We start from the raw sequence: 13,838 nt of genomic DNA, 5'->3' as shown, positions 1-13,838 counted from the left end.
AAATTTCAGAGAATTCAAATCTTCAAATTTCATAAAAAAAATGGAGAAATCAAATAATAGAATGATGATTGAAGGAGATTCTGATTCACCTATAGAATCAATTTCTAGCTCAATTACTGCTGAAAAAGGTACAATTTAGTTCATAATTTTGATTGTATGCAATTTCGAATCATATTTAAGAATTTCAAAATTATATAGTTAATGATTTCAGATTGTATTTCAAAATTATATAGTTCTTGAATTTGAAATATGAATTTCTACTTATAATTCGCATGCAAGCCAAATTGAATTTCAGATCGTAGTAAATTTCGATTTAATATCAAATCGTATTTAAATTCGAATTAATTTCGACTTATTATAAGCAATCAATGCCAATCGAATTTCAGATCGTAGTTAATTTCGACTTATTTGAAAATCAGGCTTAATTTATATTCCAATCGAATTTGAAATCAGGATTAATTTATATTCCAATCGAATTTGAAATCAGGATTAATTTATATTTCACGAATTGTATATATTACATGTCGTAGAAAAATAAATTTTAATTTGAATCCAGTTTTTTGATAATTTTAGAATGAAATCCAAATATACTAACACTAATGATGAATGCAACAGATAATGTAATTTTAGGAGACAATATAAATGAAGAAAGAGATGATGAAGAAAGAGATGAAGATGCTGCAAGTATAATAGGTATACTATGTTCTGTAAATTTATTAAATGCTTTGTAATTTATTGTTGTAGACAATATAATTCCTGACTAATATTATATGAATCCTGACTGAATTAATTTTATTCCTATGGAAACCTATTTCCTAAAAAAAATTAGTGAAAATAATGTAAACCTGACTATAATTATTTTAAAACTGACTATTACTAACTTAAACCTGATTATCATTTTCTATTTCCTGTTTAATATTATTTCTTTTCTTTCCAATTCCTATAATTAATAATTATCATTATCTATTTCCTGACTAAAATAATATATTTCCTGATTAATATATTGTAATTTCTGACCAGAAATTTTTTTCTGATTTGATAAAAAAAATAAAATTTATGTATGCTATGATATATCTGAATATTATTATCTTAAAACTGACTATCTTTATCTATTTTCTGAACAAAATTATCTAATTCCTGACTAACATTTCTTAATTCCTGAGTATTATAAATTTAAAAACATTTAATTACTATATATATATTTGATAATAAAATTACTGACTATTATTATATGTTTCCTGACTAATATTATCTTAAACCTGAATGAGTTAATTTTATTCCTGACTAATATATTGTAATACCTGATCTAAAATATCTAATTCCTGACTAAGATATGTTAATTCCTGAGTATTATAAACTTCAAAAAACATTTAATAATTTAATAACGTCATACAAAACAAAAAATAAAATAAAATCATTTAAATTTAAAAACAAATTACATATTACTGAAATGTTATGTTTATTAATTCAAATATAATAAACTGCAAAACATTGAACATAAACTACTAATAACATCATCTATTTTTATTCTTTTTTCCTCTCTACCTGGTTGGATTGCCTCTTCTCTTTTTCTTGTTGGCTTCTTCTTCCGCAAAAATTAAACGTAATCCATTAAGAAATTCAGCCCAGTCTTGCACCATTCCATTGTGAAAACCATAACCATTATGCCTCATAATGTCATATGCAACCCACCATTCATTTGAATTATGATTTCTTCTTACAATTTCTGGAATCCAAAATTTGTAATACCATAATTCATTATAATATTTACATGTACAATTAATCATCGCCTGCGCTTTGAAGGTGCACCTAGGAAAAATATGCATGCATAAAATCTCTTCAATAGCTAATGCTGGATGTGCATCTTCTAAGGCATCAACTGGGTGTGCAATATGATTAGCCATCTAACCAAAAAAAAAAAATAAACACATAAATCATAACAAAACAAAATAAAATAAACTAACAAATGTAAGATCATAAAATGAAAAAAAAATATACCTTTTGTAATAGCAGTAGTTATATTCTTATAAAAATGATTAAAATTCAAACTGAAACAATTTATATTTTTATATGAATTTTTTTTTCTTAATATAGTTTCTTGTACACTATGGTATCTTATATATAGTGTTTAGAACGTGAATTGGTGCTGAGTTTAGGAAGAGGGAAGGTCATGCCTTTTCAAATATGTGTTTTTCATTTATAATTAACCTCGGTTCTAGTAAATACATTTAATTTTATTCAATTAATTTTATGTCTTTTAAATGATTTTACGTGTTTTTTGAGTGTTTTGAGTGTTGATGTTTTAGAAGAGGGAAGGTCATGACTTTTCAAATTCTAATTCTTGAGTGCAATAATTTTTATTTTTTTTTTCTGAATATAATTTCTTAAACCTGACTATATCATTTATGTCCTGAGTATTTTATTATCTATTTTCCTGACTTAGACAATTTTATTCCTGACTATTATAATCTAATTTCTAATTCAAACAATTTTTTGAGTAATATTTTGACTATTTTTTGTCACTGAAATTAAATGAATAAAATTGTTCAATTTAATTTCTGATTGAAACAATTTTATTACTGAAATATACAATATAATATCTGATATACTCAAATTAATTCCTAATCAAAACATTTTTATACCTGACATACAGAATTTAATTCCTGACAAAACAAATCTAATAAATGACAAAAATAATCTAATTCCTGAAGATAATGAACATTGAACAACATATAATCATATACAAATATTATTATTTCTGAATGATATAACTTTATTACTGACCAATATTACCTGTTTCCTGATTAATATAATCCTAAACAAGACTGAGATGATTTATTTCCTAACTAGTATTTAGTAATTCCTGATTTAAATAATCTATTTCCTGATCAAGACATGGTAATTCATAAGTATTATAAATTTTATTCCTGACTATTATAATCTAATTTCTAATACAAACAATTTTTTGACTATTTTTTGAGTAATATTTTGACTATTTTTTGTCACTGAAATTAAATTAATAAAATTGTTCAATTTAATTTCTGATTTAAACAATTTTATTACTGAAATATACAATATAATATCTGATATACTCAAATTAATTCCTAATCAAAACATTTTTATACCTGACATACAGAATTTAATTCCTGACAAAACAAATCTAATAAATGACAAAAATAATCTAATTCCTGAAGATAATTACAAATATGAAGATAAATGACAACTTGTATACTTTTGTTGCAGATTATTACAAATATGACAAGGATGAAAACATAAGTAAATGTCTAGCAAGTTATACAGTATCAAACTACAATGAGGGATATGTGTTATACAAAGCTCATTCAAGATCTGTTGGTTTCAGTGTCAGAAAATCAACAAAGAGAAGAGATTCCAATGATAAAATGTATGAGTTTTATTTTAGATGTTCTAAGGAAGGACATACAAAGGGTAAAATGAAGATAGCAGCTGAACAAAATACTGTGGAAATACCCTTATTGGGTAAAACTGATGCAAAAAAGAGAAAAGATAGGGAGGTAAATGAGACAAGAACTGGATGTAAAGCCCATATTCGTTTCAAGAAAAACAAAGAAGGAAATTTCGAAGTTGTTACACATGAGTTGGAGCATAATCATGAATTGGTTATAGCAGTTCAACGACATCATCTAAGATCAGAAAGGCAAATATCAGCTCCAATGGGTGAACTAATTGAGAGCATGATTGAGAGTGGTATTAAACCAATGGATGCTTATAATTATATAAGCAATGAAGCTGGAGGAGAAGAATGTGTAGGTCATACTAAGAGAGATCACCTTAATTATGTATCAAGGGTGAAAATGAGTATGGTTGAAGGTGGAGACATGCAAAATGTGTTAGACACCCTTCAAGAAAGAGCAGATCAAGATCCCTCATTCTTTTATAGATTGAAATTTGGAGAAGAAAATAATGTTGTGAGCTATTTTTGGCGTGACTCCCAAATGCTTGAAGATTTCAAAGCTTATGGTGATGTTTTAATCTTCGATACAACATACAGAACAAACAAATATGGGTTGATATGTGCTCCATTTGTTGGTATAAACAATCATTGGAAAACAACAATGTTTGGATGTGCATTCATAACCGATGAAAAGACCGATACATTTGTTTGGCTGCTTTCAATCTTCAAAAAGTCAATGTATGGAATTGAACCAAAAACAATCTTCACTAATCAAGATCTTGCAATGAGCAACGCCATACCAGAGGTAAGCAGTTTCTGTATTTTATATTAGGATATGTTTTGTATCAAATAAAATAATCTGACTTTAACTCTTTAATACCTGACATAAATAAGTCAATTACTGCCATGATTTATATAATATCTGACTATAAAATGAAATTATTTGATTTCTGTCTAAGTAATGACTATAACTTTACTAATATCAAATAAATATCATGTAATATCTGATGAAAATAATATTAAAACAGATGAAGAAAATAAATTTTATAATTGACATCATATATTTAATATGTAATTAAAACACTTTGTTTCTTGACTAACAAATTGTTATGCCTGACAAAAATTGATTAATAACTGATATGATATATAAAATAATTGACTTTGACTCTTTAATACCTGACAAAAATATATTAATTACTGCAATTACTTATTTAATATCTGACTATAAGAAGAAAGTATTTGAATATCATGTTATTCCTTATGAATTTCATGTAATTTCTGATCAAAATAATCTAAAAACTGTCTAAAATATTATTATTCCCGACAAAATGAGATTAATAACTGACAAATCAAATAACACTAATTTAATTCTGAAAATATTTAATTCCTGTCTAAAATATAGAAATATCTGTCTATAATCATTTTATATCTGACTTTAATATAATAATAGCTGAATAAAATTTTATCATTCTTTAGAAAAACACAACAAAAATAATTTTCTGAGAGATATAATTTATTTCCTGCACTTAATAATATAATACCTGAGTAAAAATATAATAATCGTGAAAGAAATAATATTATTTCTGATTTTTAATACAATGGAATAACTTAAATCACGTTAATTCCTATTATATGAAACTATTAATCTATTATCTGACTATAATACTTTAAATGCTGACTAGTATATTATTATGCATGACAAAAATAGAAGAATAACTAACGTTAAATTTATAATATCTAACTGTTACTCTTTAATTCCTGACTAAAATATTATTATTCTTGAGTAAAATATTATTATGACTGACATAAATCAACCAATCCAAAAATGTAACAACTGACTAATAAAACCTAATTCCTGTCTAAGTTAATCTTATTTCTGAGTTAAAAATATTACTATGCATCAAAATAATTTCTGAGTTAAAAATTTCATGTAATTTCTGATCAAAATAATTTAAAAACTGACTAAAATATTATTATTCCTGACAAAAAGAGATTAATAACTGACAAATCAAATAATATAATACCTGAGTAAAAATATAATAATCGTGAAAGAAATAATATTATTTCTGATTTTTAATACAATGGAATAACTTAAATCACGTTAATTCCTATTATATGAAACTATTAATCTATTATCTGACTATAATACTTTAAATGCTGACTAGTATATTATTATGCATGACAAAAATAGAAGAATAACTAACGTTAAATATATAATATATGACTGTTACTCTTTAATTCCTGACTAAAATATTATTATTCTTGAGTAAAATATTATTATGCATCAAAATAATTTCTGAGTTAAAAATTTCATGTAATTTCTGATCAAAATAATCTAAAAACTGAGTTAAAATATTTTAAATACAATGGAATAACTTAAAACTGAGATAAACCGGGCGTATAATACTTTAAATGCTGACTAATATATTATAATGCATGACAAAAATAATCCAAAAATGTAACAACTGACTAATAAAACCTAATTCCTGTCTAAGTTAAGCTTATTTATGAGTTAAAAATATTACTATGCATCAACGTTATTTCTGAGTTAAAAATTTCATGTAATTTCTGATCAAAATAATTTAAAAACTGACTAAAATATTATTAATTCTGACAAAAAGAGATTAATAACTGATAAATCAAATAACACTAATTAAATTCTGAAAATATTTAATTCCTGTCTAAAATATAGAAATATTTGTCTATAATCATTTTATATCTGACTTTAATATAATAATAGCTGAATAACATTATGTACATAAAAGAAAATTAACAAAAACAAAAGCATAAGTCCAAATTAGTATATATTTCTTCATAATATTTTGTCATACTTATGACAATGCCTTACAAAAGCAAATGAACACTGTCACTTTAACTATATATGATCATAACAGTTCTATACAAAACATTGCTTTTTAATTAAAGAAAAACATATTTACAGGGCATTTAAGCTAGTCTAATCTTCTTCTGCGGCCCTCCAGGTTGAATAGCTTCCTCTCTCTTTCTTTTCTTACTCCACATATCTTCCTCATCCCTAAATAGCCATCGCAACCCATCCAGAAATTCAGCCCAATCTTGAACCATTGAATTATGAAAGCCATATCCATTATGCCTCATAATATCAGTTGCAAGCCACCACCTTTTACTGGCCTGCCTACATCTAACTACATGAGGAATCCAAGTATTTAAGTACCATAATTCATTCCAATGCCTACAAACACAATTACACATCGCTTGCGCACGAGGGGTGCATTTAGGAAAAATATACATGCATAAGATTTCAGGAACAGATAATGCATGTGGAGCATCCTCTAGAGCAGCCATGTAATGAGGGTCGTCTATTGGATCCATTTGAAATACTACGTTACAAATCTTACAATATACTTGAATTCGAATAAAAATTGAACAAAACTGATAAATATTCTTTGTTGAAAAAGTGGAAATGGATTGTTGTTTTTAACACACAGAAGAGATATATGAAAGGGTGTATAGATTTTTTTTGAGAGTATGATGTTTGAAATACTTTATTTATATCAGTTTTCACTGCGCGTTTTCCCAAGTAATTAAATTCTAAATCAATCAATTCATCATTTCCTGACTTTTTATCTGCCCACGTAATAATACTCAGTCCTAACATAAAATATTGTTATATAATTACTGTTTATAATTCTATTTTCTGATAAATTTAAACCGTTATATGAAAATTTAAATCTATTATGTGACTAAATATATAAATTTTTACTAACAAGTAAATACCTATATTATTATAAATGACATTATTAATCTAATATCTGAATAAAATTGAACAAAATTGATAAACATCATTTGTTGAAAAACTAGAAATGAATGGTTTTTTTAACAAACAGAAGAGAAATATGAAAGGGTATATAGATTTTTTTGGGAATATGATGTTTTTTTGGGAGTATGACTTTAAAATACTTTATTTATATCAGTTTTTACTGTGCATTTTCCAAAGTAATTTAATTTTAAATCAATCAATACATCATTTCCTGGCTTTTTATGTGCCCACGTAATAATATTATAATTATTGAAAAAAAAACCTATTATATGAAAATTTAAATATACTAATTTTTGTCCAACAAGTATTTTACTGAAAAAAAATAAAGGCAATACATGAGAAACCAAAATAAAATCAAAGTACATTACTGAAATATACTTGATTTCATATACTATTTCGAAAAATATAATATATCAAAAAAAAAAAACAAAAAAAACAAAAAAACAAAACCCTAGAATCTTAATCATCTTCTAGAGATTTTAAACTTGTTTTTTCATTTGATCTTCTTTTTCTTCTTCTTGTTTCTTCTTTTGTTGATCGTCTTCTTTCTTTTTTTTGTTTTGTTCTTCCTGGAATTTTTCTTCAACCCTCTTTCTCTTACTCAGTTCTTCGATTTTGTTCTTCTCAAATTTTTCATACAGCTTCATCAACCCATTCTTCACTCTGTCTCTTCTCTCAAGTGGATCATTTAATCTCTTTTCAAAGTTATCAAAAACATTTTCTTCTAAATCGTTTGATGAAGTAGAAGACTGAGAATTGTTTTCCATAATTGAGGAAAAAAGAAAAAGAGTATGTTTTAGGAGAGAGAATATACAGGAACACAAACATGCAAAATGTATGACCAATTATTGGTTTTATAGACAAATATAAGAGATTAAAAAAATAATTTACTTTTAGAATAATTTTCTACGAATAATTCTTATTTTTACATTTTTGTCATCTTTATCCAAAAGAGTTGGTAAATATCTTCATGTTAAATATCTTTATTTTAAATATCTTTATCCAAACCACAAAGTACTGAAAGCAACTCTAAGTAAAGTCAAACACTAGTAAATTTTTGCTTGATATAAGTTGTCTAATATATGAACAAAATGTGCTAATTTCTGTATTAAAAATGTTTTCCCTGAAGAAAATTATACAATACTTGATTTAGTTTATCTAATATCTGATAAAACAACTCTATTTCTTGACTAATAAATTGTTATGCCTGACAAAAATTTATTTATTACTGCCATTATATATCTAATATCTGATTATATAATGAAATTATTTGATTTATGTTGTCTAAGTAATGACTATAACTTTGCTAATTCCTAATGAATATAATATAATTCCTGATAAATATTTTCTAAAAACTGATTAAAATAAATCAAATTGTTCTATAATTGTTGAAGAAAATAAATATATAATTGACATTAATTGTTTATAAGTTATCTAATATATGAACAAAATGTACTAATTTCTGTATTAAAAAATGTTTTCCCTGAAGAAACGACCACTTGATTTATTTTATCTAATATCTTACTACACCACTTTAATTCCTGACTAATAAATTGTTATGCCTGACAAAAATAGATTAATAACTGACGAGAGTTATATAATATCTAACTTTGACTCTTTAATACCTGACAAAAATTTATTAATTACTGCTATTATATATCTTATAACTGACTATATAATGAAATTATTTGATTTATGTTGTCTAAAAAATGACTATAACTTTCCTAATTCCTAATGAATATCATGTAATTCCTGATAAATATAATCTAAACACTGATAAAAATATATCAAATTCTTCTATAATTGTTGAAGAAAATAAATATATAATTGACATTATTTGTTTAATATGTGATTAAAACTCTTTAATTCCTGAATAGTAAATTGTTATGCCTGACAAAAATAGATTAATAACTAACTTGAGTTATATAATATCTAACGTTGACTCTTTAATTCCTGACAAAATTTTATTAATTTCTTCCATTATTTATCTAATATCTGACTATAAAATGAAATTATTTGATTGTTGCAGGTTCATCCAAATTCAAGACATAGGCTATGTCTATGGCATTTGCAAAAGAATTTTGTATCACACTTTGGAACTTTAAAAAACAACCCTGAATTCAAGAATATGTTTCACAAGTGCTTAAGTGGGTGTGATTCAGAATCAGAATTCGAAGATGTCTGGAACAAGATGGTTCAAAAATATGGATTAGAAAAAAAAGAGTGGTTTGATAGGTTGTTCGGGCTACGAGAAAAATGGTGCACTGCTTTGAGCAAGGATATTTTCTCTGCGGGAATCCTTTCATCTCAAAGAGTAGAAGTAACAAACAGAGCAATTTCATTTAAGGCTAACAGAACCACTAAACTTTTGGAGTTCTTCCATATATTTAAAGCTACTGTGAGAAGATGGAGAAGCACTGAAAAGAGTGACAACTTCAGATGTACTACTGAGAAACCAAAAACAAAAACAAAAATCTTAAAACATGCTGCTGAAGTTTATACTCTGAACTTATACAAGGATTTTAAGTTGGAATTTGAGACCAGCCTAGGAGCATATGCAAAGGAAAAGCCAACTTCAATGCAATACGTCAAATTCTTTGATGTTTCTCTTGATGAAGATTATATGCACACCTATCAAGTCATATATCACTGTCAAAACAATGAATTTATGTGTTCTTGTATGTGCTTCACAGAGACTGGATTGTTGTGCTTTCACATTATCAAGATAATGCAAATGTACAACATACATTCTATACCAGAGAGATACATTCTGAAACGTTGGACCAAGCTTGCTAAATCAAGGATATAGGATGAGAATGAATCAGGTACGTACATACTTTGTTATTTTAAAATTTTTTACTTGCCTATTTAGTATAAAATAAAAATATCTTTATTCCTGAACTAAATATTTTAATTACTAACATAAATAATTTCCTGACATAGAAATGCAACAGCTGACTTAAATAGTATAATACCTGTCCTAGATAATCTTATTCCTGATATATTCAATCTAATTTCTGATTGAAACAATTTTTTTCCTGAAATATACAATCAAATTCCTGAAATATTCAGCTTAATTCCTTATTAAAATATTTTAATATCCGACTATAGAATTTAATTCATGACAAAACAAATCTAATAAATGACAAAAATAATCTAATTCCTGAAGATAATTTACAATGAACAAAAATAAATGACAAAAATAATCAGATTCAAATATTATTATTTCTGATAATCATAGTTTAATATCTGATACATATATTATTATTTCTGATATAAAATCGGATTTATTACAAACATAATCTTAATATTAAAAAACTTAAACATTGCTACCATTTTCTGCTTCATTAGGAAGCTTTTCAGTACCATCAGCATTAAAAATTCTAATGTAAATGGTATCACGATCATGGTAAATATCAAGTCTGTCTCTAGGAACTATGTTGTTAGTAGCTACGAAGTTTTCCCATTCACGATCAACCAACATACCACCATACCCTGTATCTTGTGGTATGCTTATGACTCTTACTTCCCAAAATCTATCTTCTCTGCCATTATTTCCAGCATAGACTCTTACATGATGCCTGAATCTTAGAAGAAATAACTTCCATTCTGCAGGAAGTGGCTGAAATTAAAAAAAAAAAAAATGAAATCATTAAGTTTTTACTAAAACACAAAACAAATTTATAAATTTAAAACTTAATGTAAAATATATTTACTATACTAAGGCGATGAATTGTCTTGAAAGTAATAGTGCATTTTTCTTTATTTGCGTAGAAATCAGCCATTATCTTAGAACTCTTGATTAGATGAAGAAAATATAACTTATTGTTACAAAACTGCACCTTTTATAGAAACAATGTATATATTAATATAACTCTTTTAATAGAAAAAACTTGATTTAGAACAGGCTTTAAATAGAGAAGAGTTATGTATGAACAACAATAATTAATATGTAATTTAACAGAAAAAATTATAACCTCAGTAAAATTTAAATGACTTTTTAATGATGCAATAAATTACTTTTTATAGATTAGAATGACTTTTCAATGATGCAATAAATTACTTTTCAGATTTATAGAACTTTTTCATGACTTTATTAAATTTTGTATGACTTTTTTAAGAAATGCAATAAATTTTGTCAGAAAACATATGACTCAAACAGAAAAAAAAAATATCATGGCATAGCTTATTGATGACTTTTCTGATATTATAATATTGTTTTAGCAGAAAATTATAACATTATTCCTGAGTAAAAATTTTTTATTACTGACAAAAATGTAGTAATCTATTTTTTTTTTTTTGGTTAGGAAATTCAACTACAGATCATTCATTAATAAACACTCCTTGGAGGCAATCAATAACAAAGAATTTTTACAACCTTGTGACAATATGTCAAGGGAATGAAGAAGCATCAAAAATATGTGATGATGCTTTGGAACAAATGTACAAATCTGTAAGGAAAGTGTTCCAAACAAATGAAGAAAAAATTCGTGAACTTGATGAAGAAGAAGAGAGAAGAAATACAGTAAAAGATCCTAAACGACCAAAAACAAAAGGAAGGCCAAAGAAGAACAAAAGAATTAGAGGACATTTTGAAAGAAGAAGAACAGCAACAAGAGATCCAAATGAGTTTGGAACAATAACTCCAAATCCACAACTCATTTAATATTTCACTACTGCTGACTTCTTCTATCATGAGGCCAATCTTCAAATAATTTTTTTTTATTCAAAAGAATTGTAAAAAATACTATATCTTGGTATTTTAAGGTTTGATATTTTTTTATTACTCCTGAAAAAAATTATTTTATTTTCTGATTAGGACAATGTTATTCCTGACTAACCTAATTTTATTTCTGACATAAAAAATCTTATTGCTGACGTACTCAAGTTTATTCCTGACTAACCTATGTTTATTCCCGACTAAAACAATATCATTCCTGACTTAATTACTGACTAACTAACTAAAGTTAATTACTGACTAACTCAATTTAATTCCTGATTACCTAAAGTTAATTCCTGACTAACAGATTCTTATTCCTGACTATATCAATTTATGCTCTAAACTTATTCAATGATTTTAAGTTGGAATTTGAGACCAGCCTAGGAGAATATATGTCAAATTCATTGATGTTTGATGAAGATTATATGCACACCTATTAAATCATATATCACTGTTAAAACGAGATTTTAGATTTATAATCAAAATTAAGTTTTGATAATTTTTATTATTCCTGACAGAATTAATCAAATTTCTGAAGAAAAAAATTCTATTCCTGACTAACATGTTTTATTTCTTGATAAACATCACTTATTTCTTAAATATAATTTCTGAACATAGTAATGATATTACTGACTAATATGATTTATTCCCTGATAATATTCACTCATTCCTTGATAAAAATAAGCTAACTTATTCAAAAACACGCATGTACACCTAATTGATAAATATTAAGGAAAAGCAAAATATATACATCTATAAATAATTGTATAAACAAAGTTTATCAACCAAAACAAACCTAATATTTAACTACAAAAAGGTAATATATATACAAAATAAAATTATCTAACTTTGGTCTATATTCTTCTGTTTTTCCATTTCCTTTAGTTTCTTCTGCTCCAACTTGTATCTCCTATCTTTTTCATCTTTTATAGCTTGTACATCCTTCTTATATTGAGCCTCAAGTTTCTTCCTTGCAGGTTGAGCTTTTAAAATTTTGTCTTTGTTAATAGAAAATTCAATGCAAGAATTCCATAATTGCTTGCGCAAAAAATTGTCTTCTCTATTAACCAAATTATATGCTACCCTGCATCTATACAATTTCCGATTTTGTTTCTGCAAATTTATACAAAAATAAAGAAATAAAAACACTAAAAAAAAATTAGTTAAAATAAAATAAAAAATAAAGACAGAAAAACACTTACGCTTTTTAAATCAATTAGTCCTCCATCAAATCCATTGTATTTTTGCATACACATTAATGCAAAAAGCCCACAATCATAATTTTCAGTGCTAGTCTTCCAACTAAAAACTGGAGTATTCCATGTCAAGGTAGGAACCTTATCTGCTAAAGGATGACCTTTACTTTGCAAAAAACGATGAACAACTCTGATCTGTAAATATATATATATATATATATTTTAATATATAAACATGTAAAAGTGTAATATTAAAGAAACAAAATGAAATAGTTACTAGACAACAAACTTACCAAATATTTATCAATTAAATCCAAGTCAGATCGAACAATGTCAATCCTGTTATTTATCCAATCTATACGTGGAGTTATATCAGGAATAAAATTGAAAACCATCAAAGTGTAGTGATTTTTGTACCAAATGGGAAAGATTAACTGCAACAATAAAAAAAAAAAAATGAGTTTTATATTACAATGTCTGACTGAATGATAAATGACATAAATAATCTAATACTTGATAATTCCTGACAAATAATATCTAATTACTGATTATAATAATAAAGTTCCTGACAAAATATTGAAATTTTTGATAATTCCTGACTAAAAATATCTAATAACTGATTATAATAATATAATTTCTGACTAAATATAATAATAATATATTATCTTAAACTTGACAATGTTAAATCCA

At 25.5% G+C, this 13,838-nt stretch overlaps 1 pseudogene; it reads left to right on the top strand.

The window, feature by feature from the left end:
* The first annotated feature begins 602 nt into the window (after positions 1 to 602).
* Positions 603 to 12,392, top strand: LOC145640271 (protein FAR1-RELATED SEQUENCE 5-like; annotated as a pseudogene).
* Positions 12,393 to 13,838: the final 1,446 nt, after the last annotated feature.

Source organism: Chenopodium album, chromosome 7, assembly GCF_948465745.1.
Source record: "Chenopodium album chromosome 7, dcCheAlbu1.1, whole genome shotgun sequence".
In the NCBI taxonomy this organism is placed as follows: Eukaryota; Viridiplantae; Streptophyta; class Magnoliopsida; order Caryophyllales; family Amaranthaceae; genus Chenopodium; species Chenopodium album.
The sequence above is the reverse complement of the archived record's forward strand: the minus strand, read 5'-3'. Positions and strand labels throughout refer to the sequence as shown.